Here is a 21,455-nt window from a genome sequence, read left to right on the forward strand (position 1 = left end):
TATTTGATTATGAACTTTCCGTTTTGAATTTTCCTCGGAGTTCAGTATTTTTGTGATTTTACTTTTTACATGAAGAAAATAGTAGATATTAACATGATGTGTTGAAAAGGAAGACTGCAGATGCGTTAATTTCTTGTATCTACTGAATGTCGAATATTAAATTATTGATTTGTAATGATTAAGGTGGTACCAAACACTTTCACTAAAATTAATTTAATTTTCATAAAATTTGGACAATGTATTTACTTTGACCCTCTTACAAAAATATAAAAATTTCAAAAATTTTGAACCAACCGTTTTGTCAAAAAAATTACACTGGTTATATAGCAGTTTGACAAACATCAATTTTTATCATTGAGATTCCCTGTACAACACAACGTAATTAAAACGTTTAGCTGACTTTACAGAGTTATCTCCCTGTAGTGTTAGGTACCACCTTAAGGTTTGGAAATTTTTTAAAACAGTTAATGTTTTGTAATTGGATATATTGCCGACCACGGCCATCCCTATAGAGAAAGGATATAAAGTGTTATTTCCTTTGTTAAATCACCATAAAGAAGAAAATCAGATCTTTTTCACGAATGCACACTCCAAACAGAAAAATTGTAAGAAAAATTGGAATAGAACAAACAGCAACAGATATTTTTAAAACCGTTTGTAGTAATCGAATTATTCTAATTTTTCGTTCGAAACAAGTTTGTTTTTTTAGCTAAAGAAGGCTTAAAAAAACAGAATCTGGAAAAACGATGAGAACTGTCACGAAACCGACCAATACGGAAAATCTTTATGAGCTAATAACCAGGATGTCTTGTAAAAAAATGAAATCCAAATTTAAGAACCAATCACTTTCGTGAAATGTAAGTAAATCAAATGTAGTGAAGATGAATGACAGATTAAATCTGACAATAAAGCTTATGGTATGGTATTATCAAGACAACGGTAAATGACTGTACATAATATTGTCAAGTGTGGGGTTAATATAAATCTTTTATAACGTAAAAATTGTGATAGATGTTGTTTTTTTGTTACACAGATTCTGAGATGTAGCAGGTTCTATGTAGTTAGAACTTATTCATTAATCCTGTCATGCTCTTTTAGACGCCATATGATTCCTGGAGAATTTGCTTTTATATTTCTAATCACTGTGGAAGGAGTTGTTAATAAATAATACATAAGACACGTGGGATATGTATACGTTATATACAAAGACGAAAAGATTATTATATCATTGAAAAACAAACATTTTAATTCAATTCTAAAGTTAAAGGATTCAATATTGCTTGGTCGTCTACGTGCTACACGAAACCTCTTTCTGATATTATTAACATAAATTTTATCACCAATCTGAGCCGGGCTTCAAATTATTGTGGAACTGCATATTCTAGAGGTGGCGTGAATCAGATGTGGATACCAAACAATTCCAAAGATCTTTGAAAGTACACACAATCAAAGACTCTTTCAGCTTGTAATACATAGTATTAAAACATTTGTCTTTTCTAAACTTTACACTAGTATTCCCCATTTCAAATTAAAAGACAAATTGAAAGAGTTGGTTTTATTTTGTTTGATAAAAAAAATAAACGTAGATACAAGTATCTTATCTTAGCTGGGGATACATCCTACTTAGTCAAAAATCACTCTGATTCAAACAAAGAATTCTCTGAAACTGACATTATAAAGACACTTAAGCTTGATTATTTGATTGACAACATATTTGTTACGTTTTTAGGACGTGTTTTTCATTATACAATCGGCATTCCAATGGAAACCAACTGTACCCCTCCCTTTTCTCTTTTATTATTATTCTCATGAGGCTGAATTCATACAGGATCATCTAAGAAGGAAAAAAGGAAGTTAATTGTATTCTTTAACTTTATTTCTGCTATGTAGATGATTTTCTCTCACTAATTAAATCAAAATTTAGTGAATATGTTGAACGCATTTAACCCATCGAGCTCTTAAAGGATACAGACAGCAGATACATATAAGTCTATCTCATATATAGAGATTAACAATGAGAGCCGGTTGAAAAAACCATTACGACAAAAGAGATGAGTCCAGTTTTCCAATTGAAAACTTTCCATTTCTATGTAACAACATTCCAACTGCGCCTGCATACGGACGATATATCTCCCAATTCATACGATATTTCCAGGCTTATAATTCCTATCATGATTTCCTTGACACAGGTTTACTGCTCACAAGGAAGCTATTCAACCAACAGATCAAAATGGTAGAGCTGAAATTCATCCATTCGTAAATTTTTAAGGACGATATCACGAGTTGGTTGAACGTTAGGGAATATCCGTTTCACAGATGATTGCGGATATGTTCCTAATGTCGTATCTACAATCCAGTTCCATTTTAACGAATGTGACCTACCGAATTAGACTATCGGGTTTGTACTGACATGAGCATCATGGAGGTTTTCATATGTGTAGCAAGATCTGTCTACCCTTCCTGAGCACCTTCGATTGCCCCCAGTTTAAATTTGTTTTCTATGTTGTTGTACCGGGGTTTTGTTGTCTGTTTGTCTTTTTCATTTCTAGTTATGGTGTTGTCAGTTTTTTCTCATTTATGATGAGTTTGAATGTCCCTCTGGTATATTTCGGCCCTTTTTCAGACATCAAGATGATGTATTGTAACTCAATCATCTACAATTCATGTAGTGGCTGCAATTAATATTTCCAAGTGAACTTGAATTAAAAGATACTACTGAATATAGAATGTCTGTCTGTCTGTCTCACATCTTATCTTTTTTTCTTAGCACGGATTGACTACTTTAAAGTAGGGTTTATGAACAACGTGGTGAATTCCCATTTTTGAACACTGAACTGAACTCTTTATCCTGTGAAATTATTTCTTTAGTCTTATGCAACATAATTCGACAAAAAGTAGTGAAAAGATGATTGACAGAAAAAAAAACAGTTTATCACAACATTTTATATCGGCATTTGTTTTTAGTTTAAAATAAAAAGTTTTATTTTTTTGAGATGTAAAATACCTGCTAATTCTAGTTTCTGCTATACTTTCGCTGCATTCGTCAAAATGAAAGCCTGTGATACACGGAGATAATAGAATAGATTTGTTTTGACTTTTGGTGTTTAAGGCCAATTTTAAGCACCGCTTTTGGACAGTTTTTATCGATGGAGTGACCGGAAAAAAAACACCCACCTTCGAAAGACAAAACTGACAATCCTAGTCAATTAAGATTGGAGTCGAGTGCACCCGCACGAGCGGGTTTCGAATCAACAACCTTAGTGTTGATGGCTAATGATTGGAGAAAATGGCATATATTGACATGATGTGTTGAATAGAAAGACTGCAGATGCGTTATTTTAATTTATCTACATTATATCGAATATAAAATTATTGATATGTACTGATACAGGTTTGGAAATTTAGGATTAATATTTGGAATTCGGTTAACTGCCAAACACCGGAATCCGTAAAGAGAGATGATCTTAAGTGATCTCACGTACAAGTGAGAGATTTAGCGAGCTATAAAATCAGGTTCAGTCCACCATTTTCTACAATTGAAAATGCATATACCAAGTCAAGAATATGATAGTTGTTGTCCATTCGTTTGATGTGTTTCATCTTTGATTTTGACATTTGATTAGGGACTTTTCGTTTTGAATTTTCCTCGGAGTTCAGTATTTATGTGATTTTACTTTTTGTTTTACCGTAATATCATCATAAGGAATAAGACTAGATGTTGTTTACGAAGACACATTCAAAAACGAAAAATTGTCAGAAAATTGACCTAGAAAAAACAGATTCTTTATTTTCTCGATTGTTTGTAAAAATAGAATTATTATAATTTTTCGTACGCAACAAATGTTTTTTTTTTTTTTTATAGCTAAACAAGGATTAAAAAAATCCATCATCTGAATAACGAAGACAATTGTTACGATGCTGACCAATATAAATCTTACAAAACTACCAGGATGTCTTGTACCAAAATGGAAATTAAATTCTAGAACCAATCATGTTCGTGAAATATACGTAAATCAAATAAATTTAAGATGTATGACAGTTAAAATCTCAATATACCATATACTAGTAAATCAATGGTATAGTATTATCTTGACAACGGCAAATAACTATTCATAACATTGTCAATTGTGGAGTTAATATGAATCTTTTATTTCGTAAATATTGTGATAGATATTCTTTTGTTGTTGCTACACAGATTCTGAGATATAGCAGTTTTTTTGTAGTTACAAACCATTCCTTGATCTTGTAATGATCTATTAGACATCATGTTTCCTATATGATTGGCCTTAATATATCTATTTTAATTCAAGGATTTATTGTTTCAAGGTCTTTAAATTCAATTGTTATGTAAGATTTCAAAAATTCTATTCAAATATTATTCATACATTCTTACCAAATGATGCGGTATTTTTTGTGTGATTTGGTCTCTTGTGAAGAGTTGTACCCTTGCCAAACACACCAAATATTCTTTTTAACAAGTATCTATATGTTTTCATACTGACGCGTGGCTTATATATTCACCGCTAAAGAGTGGAACTGGGACAAATGATTTTACTAACTACTTATTGTGGCAATCACAAAAGATATAATAGTACCAACCAATAAAGAAACAGTATCCGTCGGTGATTCCATTTAAGGATTTCAGCAATTCTCTAGTATTAAGTGTCTAGTGACAGTATTACAGGTATATATATATACATACTTTGACAATTATTTGTTTTTCTTTTACAAATTATGATTTGGATGGAAAGTTGTCTCATTGGTAGTCATACCACATCTTCTTATATCTCTATAATAAACACTAGCTATCGGATTGCAACCAATCCCAACAGGAGAATATCTCGTAGTAGTATTACATTTCTATAAATAAAACACCGGCTGTCGGTGACCAATCGGGGTCTAGAAGGCAATCGCTAGTTGCAAATTCTCTCTGTGGTAATATAACATATCTTTTAACAAGACTTGCTGACATTGATACTATATTGGACATGTAGCCAATCGCCAATTTGAAGCATTATAATACATTATCTGTTTGTAATGATTTATTTGCGGTTTGAGTTTTGATAATTAACAAAGTCCTTTAAGTTACCTATAATGAATCCATGCCATGTGTTCTCTTGTGGATAGTTGCTTTATTGGCAATCATCTCCTTATTTTATGCTCACTCTTTTCTTGACTTTTTTTTATTAAATTAAAATTAAAACTGGTTGTCCACAGAGACATCATCTGCTAAGTGCGTCGGTATAGATAAGTTATAACATAGCTTTCTCTAATGCTTCGTTTACTCCATACTCCTTTCTGCAAGGTTAAAATCAGGCAGATTCTTTTTGGTTGCTTTTGGTGGTTAACTTTACATAAGAATTCACGTTTTCCTACATCTTCGCATTTCAATTGTTTGTGTTTGCGTGGTCCAGATAAAGATAAATCAATAAAAGTGTTACCGATGGTACTTCATTTTTTCTCTATAATACAGTATATTTATTTTACTTTGTTGGGTTGATATTTCAACAAATAGACGGTACTCAAATGTGTACTAGCTGTGCATCCTACTGACCGACTTATTTTATATAATTAGTTATCAAAGGTACCAGGATTATAATTTAGTACGCCAGACGCGCGTTTCGTCTACAAAAGACTCATAAGTGACGCTCATATCAAAAGATTTATAAAGTCAAACAAGTACAAAGTTGAAGAGCATTGAGGATCTAAAATTACAAAAAGTTGTGCCGAATACGGCTAAGGTAATCTATGCCTGGGATAAGAAAATCCTTAGTTTTTCGTAAAATTCAAAGTTATGTAAACAGGAAATTTATAACACTTATATGAAGCAGAATTCGTACAAAACTAATCAGAGATAAGGAAGAAAAAGAATTCTTGCCAAGTTCTTCTATTGTACTTTCAGATATAATAACACCGTTTACTACGTTTGCCTTTATTCAACTCAACGGTCTGCATTTCAGTTTGTGCCTGCAATTCATTTTTTCAAGTGACCTTGAAATAAAAGATACTACTGAATCTTAAATGTCTGTTTCAACTACTGAGTGGATGTTACCCTCGAGGCCAACTACTCAGTAGTGCTTTAGTGATAGTTAATGAAACACGATTTTAACAAGTGAAGATTATATGACCAAAATTAACATAAAACAAAAAAGCCAAATTCATCTAAGTTAACGCTTTGATCGTTCCTGTATGGTAAATCCAGAAAAGCGCTTCGGACGCATGAAATTATTAAACGTGTTGTTTTTCAATTTTTTACATCACTGGGTCGATACCTCTACTGGTGGACTATCAGTCCCCTAAGGTATCATCAGCTCAGTAGTCAGTACTTCGGTACTGACATGATTTACAAACGTTTCTAAAAATGTCTGTAAGTAAATTTTGAAATTATTAAGAAACTAAGGTTTTAACTCCCTCAGGCAAAGTTGCCTTTAGATGAATTTGGCTATCAATTTTAGGTATTTTTGTCATATAGCTCTTCAACGGTTCCGGTACTTATACATCCTCGAATTTCAAATGTTTGGCTTTGAGCAGTCCTGATGAAGGAAAATCCAGAAAAGCTTCGGACGCATGAAATTATTAAACGTGTTGTTTTCAATTTTTTAACCTCATTCTAACAGCAACGTAGATAGTTTCATATTCCCCATTATGCATTTCGATCCACTGAGTGTGGATTTACATGACGGTTGATGTTCTTTAATATGAATGTTTTGTTTTACTATTGATCACATCCATCCCATTGTAATTAAACTACGGTAGTTAAAATTCACAACCTTGTGTTAACTGGCCAGCGATTCGATTGACCAATCAGCCACCACGACCTCTCCTCCCTCTCTATTGCTGAAGTATTGTTTGTAACAAGGCCTTATTCACAAAATGAAGGAATGCTTTATTCGGAAGCAATAAAACTTCAGTGTTTAACATACATTTAAATGCTAAATAAACAATCAGCAGTACTAGAAATTTTCAGATATGACAAAAGAGAAACAACTCGAAATGTCATATGCAGTTTAATCGAATCACCTACTTAGTCGGAAATCTGAACATCATTAGACCTAAATGACAAATAGGACCTACATGGACGGTCCTATATGGTGCTTGCATGGTGAGTCGATACGGTGAATGAATATAAGAGATGATGCTAATGAGACAACATTGGTCCGTGTATATCTGCGTCCATTCGTTTTTCGTTTAGAAATATCAAAAACAAAAAACAAAAAACGAAAGTGTTTTCATTTCGTTTTTGATTTCATAAAAACCAAAATGAAAAACGAAAGTGTTTTCATTTTTCGTTTTTGATTTCTTAAAAAGCAAAACGAAAAACGAAAGTGTTTTCATTTTTCGTTTTTGATTTCTTAAAAATTAAAATGAAAAACAAATGTGTTATCGTTTTTCGTTTTTGATTTCACAAACAAAAAACGAAAAACAAAAGTATTTTCATTTTTCAATTTTGATTTCTCAAAAACTAAAATCGAAAAATGAAAGTGTTTTCATTTTTCATTTTTGATTTCACAAAAACAAAAAACGAAAAACGAAAGTGTATTTATGTTATCTTTCCAACACAGTTTAATTGTCATTCAAAAAATGACAATGTTGTCATTTGTCATTCATTTAAAGATCGCTAAAGTATACATGCACAGCGGTTGTCAGATCAATACTACTTTAATCGAAGATAATGTCGACGGATGCAAAAGTCTTTATCAATCTAAACAATAAGGGTGCGTGATCTTTACTTAAGTTTGGAGAGGTTAATCTAAGATGATAATATTGTAACGTAACTAGCCTCTTTTACAAATAAAGCAAACTATATATTGTTGGCGAGGGAAGGGCTCAAGGACTCCAGAAGACCTGGAAAAAATGATACAAAATCTTTCACACCCTTTCTTAATCTAAAGCGCAAGTTTTAATTTATCTATTTTATTATGTTCTGGTCTCGGAGCAAAATATATAGATACAGTGTAAGACCTTTAGTATTTACATGTATGAACAATATCAAAAGACAGATGTAGGATGACGAAAAAAATGTAATGTAATCCACAAAGTCAAGTGTGTGGCTATATATTGTTAGTTTAAACATATTTATTAATAGTGGATTGGAAATTTTCTCAACGGAACGGGGATCGAACCAGGAACTTATGTTTTTGTATTGTCCGATGCACTAACCTATGTTACTTTTGTATAATGAGGATCAATGGTCTAGTTCCTCGTTGAAGACCCTCCAGCTCCTTTCAAGATGAAGAACAGGCATAAAAGCCCTGTTCATTAATAATTTTTTCTATATATTGTGTGCGATTTTGTCCCGTGTACATTTACTCCACATCTCTTTATTTTCTATTTCGGACCCGAGTGGACACGGCTCAATGCTAGTTTATACCTCCATATGTTTTTTTTTAATTATTTGATGCCGTGGGATTGGGATTTTTAGCTTTAATGTAAACCATGTCAGGTTTTTAACTTGTATTTACAGCAAAGATAGCCAGTTTTGTGTTCTGTAATATACTGTAACAGTTTAATTTTACTTGTCCGGTCGCATCGAAACTTCTCAAAACATCTTCCGAACAATATCTGGACGTCGGTTTCGTGGGCATGTACAATTGCTAAACCACATATGAACGTTCTTTAGTCTTCGTAGATCTATTCCAACTTGAAGTCTTTTTGAGTCTACGACAAGCAGAATATGATATTTTATACCATTAAATATTGAAGCCATAGTCATGAAGATCGATTACTTGATTGATGTTCCGTTAACGTAGCCGCAGAACAAAAACGCGAGAGCTACTTTTGAATATTTCTACAATTTTAAGTAGTTTTCCACTCACAAACACAAAAATATTTTCAACATTTATTAAAATATTTTGTTTTACACTTTTTAACTTTTATGTTGTTTTAAAATATCAATTTGACTTGAATTTGGGATCCCGCTAACATGTTTAACCTCACCACATTCAAAGTGTATGTGCCTGTCCCAAGTCAGGGCCTGTAATTCAGTGGTTGTCGTTTGTTTATGTGTTACATTTTTGTTTTTCGTTCAATTTTTGTGCATAAATAAGTTAATTTTCTTGTTTGAATTGTTAAATACATTGTCATTTCGGGGCCTTTTATATCTGACTATGCGGTATGGGCTTTGCTCATTGTTGAAGGCCGTACGATGACCTATAGTTGATAATTTCTGTGTTATGTTGATCTCTTGTGGAGAGTTGTCTCATTGACAATCATACCACATCTTCTTTTTTATATTTATACGAGTATATTAAATAAACATGTATATACCAAGCTAAGTCAGTTTATATCTTGTTTTTCGTCTGACTATACAAAAGGCGAGGAGAGCTACTTGATAGATCAGGTTGACTGATAAGCTGTCTATATAAAGTAATGGGACAATGCATGACATGAAGACATCACCAAATCACCGTATGCAATACTCAAAAAGACATCCAGAGCTTACCATATAGTCACCAACTACCCACCAACAGGCCGTGAGCTTTGGTTGGCTCTTAACTCAAATTCAAGAGCACAGCAAAATGTCAAAATATTCTATTCAAACTGGGTGACCTGGGAGAAAAACATTGAAATTTTCCAAAGAAACACACACACACCCCTCAACTTTTAATAAGGAGATTTGGTATTAATGCAAAGGAGTCAACTATCCAACAAAGTTCAAATGTAGTGGATGTAAGCAATTATATAGGCAACCATATAATCTTCAACAATGAGAAAAAAACATACGGTATTGTCGGCTACAATAGTCCATGGATTGAAAAATATGAAACAGTTCAATTGAGAAAAATAACAGCCTATTTTAAAACAACATGAATTACGAAAAACATATATAAAAGACATCAACAAACGAAAACCATTGAACTACATGCTCCTGAGTTGGAGCAGGCACATGCAATATATTTTGACGTTTAACATGCTTGTAAACAGCCGGGACAGTTTTGTTACAGCACAGCATAAACGTATGAGATCGATACAAAACAGAAGGAAAAAAAAAAAGGTCTAACAAAAACACATACCGAATGTGGCAGGGTATTTTTACCTCGTTTTCAAACAATCAAAGTACTGAAGTACTGAACATCGAATGACTGCAAGTTCTTTTGGATTGTCACAAGCACTTGTCTCAGAAAAAAAAATCACATCTCTATACTTGAAAGTGAAGTTACTGTACAGATATATTTTTTTTGAAACTCAGTACACATATTCTATATCATATGATCTTTTTAATTTCAATGCCAAATATAGAGTTCTGACCCTCAATTCCACGGTCCACTAGACATGGAAAATGATAGTGCGAGTGGGGCATTTATGTGGTATGAACACATTCTTATTCAAATCCTTTATTAAAGAAGTCAGTAAATTTACTACAGATAACACTACATTTGTAAATTAGACGAACTAATCTAATCAAAATGTATATCTCTAATTTCGTAATACTTATGTGTATGAGAAAATGAATATATATATTAATTTTAATAAGATTATTGAACAAACGCGTTCAAACTTAGGATTTTATTCTTGTCAATTTTTCCGACCGAGCAGAGCGAGTCGAAAACAATTAAATAGACGTATTTCAAGCCAAAGTTAATATGTTTGCTATACACACATATGATTTTATTAAACTTGGTTATCAATTGTTAATCAAAAATACAGTCCTAGATAATAAAAAATCATGAAATATTTGGTCTAGTAATAAAAAAATCACACAAAAAACAGTAGTTGTCGTTTATTGATGTCGTTCTCGCTTCTCGTTTTTAGCTCACCTGGCCCGAAGTGTCAAGTGAGCTTTTCTTATATCTTGGCGTCCGTCGTCCGTCGTCGTAACTTTTACAAAAATCTTCTTCTCTGAAACTACTGAGCCAGATTCAACCAAAATTAGCCATCATCATCATTGGGATATCTAGTATAACAAATGTGTCCGGTGACCTTGCCAACTAACCAAGATGGTCGCCATGGATAAAAATAGAACATAGGAGTAAAATGAAGATTTTGGCTTATATCTCAGAAATCAAAGCATTAAGAGCAAATCTGTCATGGGTAAAATTGTTTATTAGGTCATTATCTATCTACCCTGAAAATTTCAGATGCACCAGACAACCTGTTGTTATGTTGCTGCCCCTGAATTGGTAATTTTAAGAAAATTTTTCAGCTTTTGGTTATTTTCTTGAATATTATTATAGATAGAGATAAACTGTAAACTTCAATAATGTACAGCAAAGTAAGACCTACAAATAAGTCAACATGACGAAAATGGTCAATTGACCCCTTAAGGAGTAATTGCCCTTTATAGTCAATTTTTAACAATTTTCATAATTTTGTACATTTTTACAAAATATTTTCCACTGAAACTACTAGGCTAAGTTCATTATAAATAGAGATAATTGTAAGCATCAACAATGTTTTGTAGAGTAAGATCTACGAATACATCACCATCACCAAAAACACATAGACCAAGGTGAGCGACACAGGCTCTTCAGAGCCTCTAGTTATATATGAGCCAGTCCATGCGAAAAGGTACAAAAAAGAAAAATTTACGAAATTCTAAAAAGTGTGCATAATTATTGGTAGTAGACTTGTGATTTATAATACACATTTACTTTCCCTCATATCATCAAGCTGTGAGCTACACGAACCTGCGAGTGTTGAGACCCCCCCCCCCTAGTTTTATCAAAATTTTTAGTGAATTATTTCATATATTTCAATCATTTTCAAAGTACAGTTTAAATGGCTTGATTTGCCAATCGATAACGTTAAACCTGGTAGCAGTGGGGATAAGGCTCTCGCTTACGATGCGGATATCAATGCAATCAAACCGGGCAACGGTTCGAATCCCGTGCAACTAAGGTTGATTTATATAATATTAAATAACTTAACTTAACTTAACTTCGGTTCGAATCCCGTGCAACTAAGGTTGATTTATATAATATTAAATAACTTAACTTAACTTAACTTACTTAAATTTCAATTTCTAAAACACTAGATGTCATAGTTTTTGCATTTTCCCTCATGTTTTAATGTTGTCTTTCTTTCTTTAAACCTGTAGATCTGACGGAAATTATTGACTTTTGTCTCTGTAGTGTCATAATTTTTTGTAGTTTCTGGTCGGTATAGCATTAGTCCGGGGAACAAATGATTTTACACTTGCTCAAATACCAAACATTCAGATATTTCTACGTCTTTTTCGGTTTTAGTTGACAAATTCGGGATAGAATTGACAATCTTATGAATGTTTACATTAATGTAATTTTTTTTCGGATAAAATCGTTTTTCAAAAATACTATAACAAACTTTGATAACGTGTCCTGTAAAGTTTACCAAAAGGACTTTTTGTACCTTTTCGCATGGACTGGCTCATATAGAGTTTAGACCTTTGGTTTTTCCCGTTTGAATGGTTTTACGCTAGTCATTTTGGAGGATCCTTATAACTTGCTATTCGGTGTGAGCCAAGGATTTGTGTTGAAGAGGGTACTTTAACCTATAATAGTTTCCCTCTACTCACTGTGAATTGGATGTAGAGTTGTCTCATTGGCACTTAAACCATGCACATCTTCTTATATCTATATATTCTTTCGATATGTTTGATTGGGGTCTGGAGCTGGCATGTCAGTTACTGCTAGTAGTTCTTTGTTAATTTATGAATCATATTCGTTTTGTGTAGTTTCTTTTGTTTACTATTTTGTCATCGGACTCGGATTTCGTCTGAGTTTCTCTGTGCATATTGTTGTGTGTTTGTTTATTCTACATTAGCTAGATATAATTGTATAGCGGGAGGGTTGATATCTAACAAAGCATGTTTAGCCCCGCCGTATATTTGCGCCTGTCCCAAGACAGTAGACTCTGATCTTTTTTAGTTTTTTTATGTTTTTTTTTGTCTAAGTTAAATGTGACGTCCACTTTCACATTACTAGTATATATTTTTATTTAGAGACCAGCTGAAGCCCGGATTTTTCTCGTTGTGTTGAAGACTCATTGGTGGCCTTCGGCTGTGCTCTTTGGTTAGGCTGACTGTTGTTTCTTTGACACATTTTTTATTTCCATTCTCAATTTTATTGATTGATCAATTGATTGATTGATTGATTGATTGATTTATTGATCATTTTACTACAAGCAAAAGTCATGATCATTTGAGAATCATTTATTTGTATTGTAGTGTTAATTTCACCAATGAAACTCGACATTAATAATTGTCTTAATATTAAATTTCTTTGTAAACTCTAAATTTACCGTCTGATTATAATAAGACACGCAAGAATAAAAAAATAATATTTGGCCTTCAATGTCTCAACCTTTTTTAATGTGAGTAACTTCATTGTTCACTTAGATTTCGATTTTGATATTGTTTTTGCAAGTTTCCATAATAGATTTCCGATAATTGTTCTGCATAAAACCCTATGGGAAAGAACATTAACTAAATTTTCCAAGCGTTTATTGGAACCTAATGATTTGGCAAGGTGTTGCAACCTGTAATGTAAAAAAGTTACAGCCGATTGCACTGAATGTGCAGGCAAAGGTAGCCTATCCTTGGTTAGCTTGCCTGTATTATTAGATTAGGTAAACTACCCTCCTTTAAGAGCAGAATAGTTCGACAAATAACCAATCAATCTGTCTGTAGGACTAGGCTCCTTCTACAGGAGGGTGGTATACCTTACCTAGTTACTTCATAGTTCAGCTAACAAACAAGCGATCCAAAGATATTACCTTTGTCTACACACTCAATGTAATCGGCTGTAATGAAAATGCGGAGTTTGTGAGACCAGGCTCAAGCAACCAGTCGGTAGCAGTCAGTTTTCAAATATATAAAAACAAAATATTGCATAAGACTCAAACGTACTTAAAATGTTTTTATTAATATATAACCACTATATCACCAGTTTTTAAAATATAATTAAGCAGTCAAAGACACTTTTCAATGAATTTTAAAATTTCATTTCTGGTTTATTTAAGAATTGAATGCTTTTTTTTGTTACTTCATTGAGGCGATGACCGAAATACATTTTGTATGAAAAGCGGAAGCGCTTCATTCTGAAAATGTACGCATGGTCAACGCTTTTACAACCCTATGAAGTTACAAAAAGAAGCATTCAATATTTATAATTACATGTTTTAGCTAGGATCATGAAAACACGATTTTTATCAAGTTTTATCAAATTCACCTTTGCACTTTATTGTAGGACCTCGTGTCATCATGAATAATGATTTTCGTTGTGTAATGTAACATGGGATGTGCAGTTAGCCAATCAGAATAACGAATTATAATGAAACATACATCTTATGTTATTGTTAGTTATATAAAGCCAAAATCAATCGCTTTCGATATATTACACAGCGTACTGCCCGCTTTACATTTTAAATAGTCAACACTTGGAGTGTTTATAGAATCGTAAATAATTATGATTTTTTTTAATGATGGCAAAATTGCACTATTGGGTGAAATAGCTTTCCTTATTATCGGCATCCTGTCAAATAGTTCATGAAAAGTAATAATAATTCTGCATTAAAAGAAAAGAAAGTTGCACTCGTGTTTAAGTTTTTTTTTGCCTCACAAAACTGTTTTTACAAAACATTCTACCTCTGAACTAGTAGATTTCGCTTAAATATGACTGGACAAAAGGTTTATTTTTTGTATTCAAAGTATGGTGGGCAAGTAAATTATTTATTAGCTTAAAAAAGATTGATCCATGCTATAAATTAACTTGTAATTTTGATCAAGTAGGCCCTAGATCTCTAGCTTACGGTCTCACCTAGAGCAGATAAAAGTATTGCCGCAGAATTTTTTTAAACTGTCTGGTAAGGGTTTTTGTAGGGTATACGACCTCAACTTTAGACCTACTTTAGAAAAAAAAACCTAAGCAGAACAACACCCTGGTTTTTTTACTGTAGACCCCAGCTACCCAGCTTCCCTTTGCACCTAGTGAGGACAATTTTTATTTCATTTTCGGTAAGGATGGGGTTCGGTGTTCTACCCCAACTTTGGACCTATCTTTGAAAAAAAATAAGCTGAACAGCAACCTTGATTTTTTTCTCCAGCAGACATCAGCTACCAAGCTCCCCTTTACACATTGTTCGGACAGAAGTATTTCCGTAGACATTTGTTTATTAACTTTTATGTAATGATGGGGTAGGGTGGGTAACTGCGGTCCACTTGAAAAAAATTTACAGGGACTCCAATGTGGTGTGGTCTATGCAGAACAATTACCGGAAATCTATGGTAGTTTGCAAAATAATAGTCTTTTTTTATAATGTGATATGTAAAATGTTGGTAAATAATGAAAGCATGCTTCTGAATTAATAGACATAGAAATAAAGAGAACCATATGATAACCAATAGCAATCTTCTTAATTTCTGTATTCTGTGATATTTTATGCCATATTTCTCTATTCTTTTTACTTTTTGACAATTATTCTCTTATCATTACATTTTAACACCATTATTCTAGCTATTTTATTTATTTCTTGGTCCATTGTCTCTATTATTTATATTTTTTGTCCACTATTCCCAATTCCATGATCCCCCATCAACGACCTCTAGTTAATGTCACCTTATAGTCTTCACAAATAAGCAAAATTAATACCTTATAGGCTCCTAATGACAAACCAATTTAATATCCCAGTTTGAATTGTGAAATTGCGGAAATTTTGAAAATTAAATCAAGCAAAATACATTATCGTCCTCGTAGTTCGTAAAATACTGGCAGATGGATCTTGGTCATCAATTCTAATAATTTTGGATCGACCTTTCTAAACTTAAAAGTAATAAAGTTCACGCATCCATATTGTTCCGATTGCTAAAGACTTTTGCATCCGTCGACATTATCTTCGATTAAAGTAGTATTGATCTGACAACCGCTGTGCATGTATACTTTAACGACCTTTAAATGAATGACAAATGACAACATTGTCATTTTTTGAATGACAATTAAACTGTGTTGGAAAGATAATATAAATACACTTTCGTTTTTCGTTTTTTGTTTTTGTGAAATGAAAAATGAAAAATGAAAACACTTTCATTTTTCGATTTTAGTTTTTGAGAAATCAAAATTGAAAAATGAAAATACTGTTTTTCGTTTTTTGTTTGTGAAATCAAAAACGAAAAACGAAAACACTTTTGTTTTTCATTTTGGTTTTTAAGAAATCAAAAACGAAAAATGAAAACACTTTCGTTTTTCATTTTTGTTTTTATGAAATCAAAAACGAAAAATGAAAACACTTTCGTTTTTTGTTTTTTGTTTTTGATATTTCAAAACGAAAAACGAATGGACGCAGATATACACGGACCAACATTCCACAAGAAACCAAAATGACACCGAAATTAACAAACTATGAATCACTAAAAGGCCTTAAACAATGTGGAAAGCTCATACCGCATTATGCGCTGTTAAAGGCCCCGAAATGACAAATGTAAAACAAGAAAACAAGAAAGCCAATGGCCTAACTTATGTACCGAATTAGACTATTTATCGGATTTTGTTATCTCATAAGCAACACGACGGGTGCCACATGTGGAGCAGGATCTACTTACCCTTCCGGAGCACCTGAGATCACCCCTAGTTGTTGGTGGGGTTCGCGTTACTTATTCTTTAGTTTTCTATGTTGGGTCATATGTACTATTGTTTGTCTCTTAGTCTTTTTTTTTTAGCCATGGCGTTGTCAGTTTAGTTTCAATTTATGAGTTTGACTGTCCCTCTGATATATTTCGTCCCTCTTTTATGTACAAAGTACAAGTATTATTTGTAGAATATAGAATTTGGTGCTGTTTTCTTTAGATTTTCGAAATGACAGAAGGGTCCGTTAAATTTTGCACCTAACATATGCCACTAATTAGTTAAAATTGAGAATAAATACACATCGAGTTCTTAAAGATTTAGATGTTTGAAATACAAATGTATATCTGTCATTAAAACTTTAGTTCTAGTAGTTGATTTGTTAACTAAGATCAAAAATATTCATCAGAACATTGTATTTATTTTCTTTACTTTTATATGTTTTAATTTTTAAATTTTTTTTTTAATTATTTCAAATTTGGTCAAATTCAATTATTTTTCTTCAATATTTCCATTCTAAAAAAAAACCCATAAAACTTAGAATATCTGTATGTTTGTTAACATAATTATTCTAATTTGATCATACATTTATTTGTGGTCCTTTTTTTTAACATTCTTTTATGTTATATTTTTAACTCTTTAAATGCAAATGAAAAATGTGGTAGTATAATATAGTAACTACAGTTGATATAATGTTTTGTAAAATGAACTATCAAATACTAACAGATATATATTTACATGTAATATTGCTCACATTAACTAGGCTGGGATAAGGTACTAGTATTAGATGTTTTCATTACTAACAAGTGTACAGATTTCAATAAAAAATTAAAATAAAAAAGTTTTATTTGTAGAATATAGAATTGGGTGCTGTTTTCTTAAGATTCTCGAAATGACAGAAGGGTCGGTTAAATTTTGCACCTAATATATGCCACTAATTAGTTAAAATTGAGAATAAAAACACATTAAAGTTTTAGATGTTTGAAATAAAAATGTATCTTTCATTAAAACTTTAATTCTAGTGGTTAATTTTTTTTTTTAAATAACCTGCGATAAAAAAAGACCTGATAACCGTGTTGAATTGGTAACCGCTTAGGCGCACTACGTTTGCGCGCATTTGGGGATTAAAATGTTTTACGTTTGCGCGCAGCTTTTGATTACATTTGCGCGCATTCATTTTACAGGTAAACTGAGGTAAAAATATAAAATAAAAATTAAATTATAATTGACTATATATTTTTTTATTTCATAATAAATATGACTATAATGCAATTATTAATTTTGAAAATATTTCTTAATTCAAACTATATATTGTTCATATTGAATTATAAAACCAATTATAAAATGATCATTAAAAACTCCGTAGTATAATAGCTTAATACATGTAGCTTCATTGCGAATATTTCAGAGTGAAAAGGATTTAAACGAATAGTGATCGTTTTTAAAATAAGTAAATAATTTAAGTTAGTTTGTAAAGTTACACCAAGGCACAAACATGTTTCGACACATACCTACATGTAAAGTAATGAAATTATTAATACTTTTACCTTTATGATTAGCTATGTTTTAGCATTTTAACATTTTTATCTGTACATATTTCTAGGATTTAGTGCTTAATAAAACGGACTTATCTTGTTCGAAATCCCACTTCCACCTCATCGTTGGTGAGTAGGGGATCAAGACTAACGGAATGAGTACTTATACATTTGTACTCGTAAATAATTGAACTAATTATAAATAAATAAGTATTATTACCTGTATTATTACCTGAGTTTACCTGTCAAAAAAATGCGCGCAATTGTAATCAAAAGCTGCGCGCAAACGTAATGATTTTTGCGCGCAAATGTAATGGTAATGCGCGCAAACGTAATGCACCGAACCGCTTAGAATACGTTTATGGGTCATTATCAAAAAAACATGCAAAACTATGTTATTGGGTCTTTTTAAGTCACAGACATGAACATATATCAAAATAACACTTGCATATGTTAGATATGAATGTTTTGTGATACACAATATACTGTTTACAGTATGAAATGTTATAAAAACATCCTTAATGTTTTCTTAAACCCTTGAAGATAGCCAGAATTAATTGTTATTTTTTACTACAAATCCTTTCAGACTTGAAATAGGACTATTATTCATATCATTTGTTATTATGATTTATCACTTTTTATTGCATTTTGATACATACAAACATTTTTTTAATGATTTTGGGAGGTGTATGTTGGTTTTATAATAAAAAATTTCACCAAAAGGAAATGTTACATTTTTTAAGTCAATGGTGTTACCAAAGGACAAATTAGTAGGATAAGAGTTATCTTTCGCAAGATTTAGGCATTTACAACAGTTTCTCCCTTAGCAATGTTACCTGTAAGCATGTTATGCAAAAGAAGACAAACAATTATGTTAAAGATCTAGTAAAAAAAAATCGTAAAAGTAAATAAAAGGTTATATCGTAATTGGAAATAGTGTCCATGGTGTACCCTTTATAAAAATCATTTTTTGAAAACATTTCCTTGACTTTGAATAATGAAACATATTGATTATAGAAACATGCACCAGTAAAAACATATAGAATCGGGGAATGGAGCACTTATTTCGTAACTGAATCTTAAAATACACCTTACATCATTGGTGTTACTGTCAATGGTGAGACAATTTTGATAAAATAACACCATTGACCAGTTTAGTAACACCACTGAATATATCATGACAATCAACATTGTTTTGTGTTTCTTTCATGTTTAACAAGCTAAACATCATATTTTTTTTTTTATGAAAAACAATATTATTTAACAATGTTTTAACAATATCATGTATTACATATACACAGTTTTCACAAACTGATGTATGCTGGTAACACCAATGACACTATTTAGTAACACTATTGACATTTTTAGTAATGGATGTTATGTTATATAATTTGAGATTTTTTAGCCTAAGAATTATTGTTTCATCTTTTTCTTGTGCTCGGTGATCTTGGCTTTGTGTTCAGTACTTGATAAAGGTAAAATTTGAAATGTGATGTTATTGGTGATACTTTTGTGTCATTGGAGTTACTGAAGGATCAGTGGTGTTACTGTATAAAAATGCGACATTTTTTATTTTATCTTTATTCATAAATGAAAGTGTTTTTAGGTCGTGTACGAAGGATTGGGTATATTATTATCATTTAATCTTATACAATTCAAAAATATTTTTTTAATATTTACAACGGCAATAATTAGGACAGCCAACTTTTTTTAAGGACAATGTATTCTGAAATTTATGTTTAAATAGAATGCACAGCTATATGAATAATGTCAATAAGTCGTAATTTAAACCTTAACAACAAATTGGAACACTTGTTAGATGTTAAACAATAATATTTAGTACCTAAATGTATGCTTTAAATTGGTAACACCATTGACACGATTTTTTCAAAGGATGACCTAAAATTGTTAAAATTGAAGAAACTCTTCATTTTTCCAATGGCATATTTCTGGATATCGTTGCTACCATACTATAGAATAGCGGGACACATTTAAAAATTTAAACAATGACATCATTTTTCAAAATATTACCTCGTCGAAATATGCACTTTTTTTTATAATGACCCTTATTTAAAGGATCGGTAAAATTACCCGAATCGTATTTCAGTTTACGAGCTCGGTAAACAACGTCACCGTCAAAATTTGTATAACCTTTTTAAACATACTGCTAATAAATTGTTTTATGAAATCGACCGTTTTGTAGAGATATGTTTCGTCATATTACAAATTTTGCTCATATGATGTACAACTGAACTGATTTTACTTGATATGATACTTCTTTCATATAACTTCAAGTTCTTTTGAACACTTTTTTTTAAATGGTATGCATATTGATATTGTTATCAGTAGAACTAAAACCTAACGAATAAGTATTGTTCTAAACATATACATACTAGTATGCACGTTCACTTTCTGCAATCTGTCGATAAATATATTTTGGCATTGCAGGAAATCATGTTTTTCTCTGACTTTTGAAGGATGTGCACTGATTGATATTTTAGTCTGAGGTACTTGATTTTTTTTATAAGTTGTTATTGACTTTGAACTAGCTGTCAAAGATACTTAGTACTCTTAGATCTGTACTAAGTGTCTTTTCTTGATTGGGAATGTATAAATACCCTACAACGTCTGGTCACGTGTGTATTTGTGTTTTGTATCGATTCTGATGAGTTAAGCCTTTTTCAACTGATTTGTTCAAATGGTTGTTACACCACTGTACTATATTATGGGAAGGATCGGAAGAACACTAACATTATTAACTCTGTCGCATTATGAATGTGCCTGTCACTAGTCAGGAGCCTGTAATTCAGTGGGTGTTGTTTGTTGTTGTAGATCATATTTGTTTTTCGTTTATTGTTTTGCATGTTTATAATCAGGCCATTATTTTTCTCGTTTGCATTGTTTTAAATTTGTCATTTCGGGGCCTTTATAGCATATGCAGTATGGTTTATGCTCATATACGCATTTGTTGGAGTGGCTAAAACGTAAACTTCACAAGCATTCATTTAGTATAGACCTCAGGGGAAAAACCTTGCAGATACATGCAGGTAGAGAGAAAGTGCACAATATATACATGAATTGTGCAATGCATATATTTACAACCATGTGTATACATTACTGTGGTTTCAATACGAGCTACATTTTACTTGGCACTGCACTATCATTAATATAGTCAAATAGAATGATATACAAATGGAGGAAAAATTATATATACATGTAACTGTAATATACAAATTCTAATATAATATATAAAATCAAACCAGAGTATACTGATTTGTATCACTACAATATAATAGTCATTACGGTGAGGTTGAATTCCCTGTCAATTATTTATCATCCACACACGAGCCTGTCCAAAAAAAGAATTATATCTGTACATTAACCT

At 31.8% G+C, this 21,455-nt stretch overlaps 1 protein-coding gene across 2 annotated transcripts in view; it reads left to right on the plus strand.

Annotated features, from left to right (window-relative positions):
* Positions 1 to 4,413: 4,413 nt before the first annotated feature.
* Positions 4,414 to 21,455, plus strand: part of LOC139513735 (uncharacterized transporter HI_0519-like) — a 66,901-nt gene continuing 49,859 nt past the window's right edge. Inside the window, exon 1 of one of the 2 annotated variants that reach the window (XM_071302495.1) lies at positions 4,414 to 4,684. The gene's annotated coding sequence lies outside the window, so the exon portion shown is untranslated. The remainder of the gene's footprint in view (positions 4,685 to 21,455) is intronic. The other variant, XM_071302496.1, reaches the window with a different exon arrangement.

The sequence above is a fragment of the Mytilus edulis genome, chromosome 2, assembly GCF_963676685.1.
Source record: "Mytilus edulis chromosome 2, xbMytEdul2.2, whole genome shotgun sequence".
NCBI classification, from domain to species: Eukaryota; Metazoa; Mollusca; class Bivalvia; order Mytilida; family Mytilidae; genus Mytilus; species Mytilus edulis.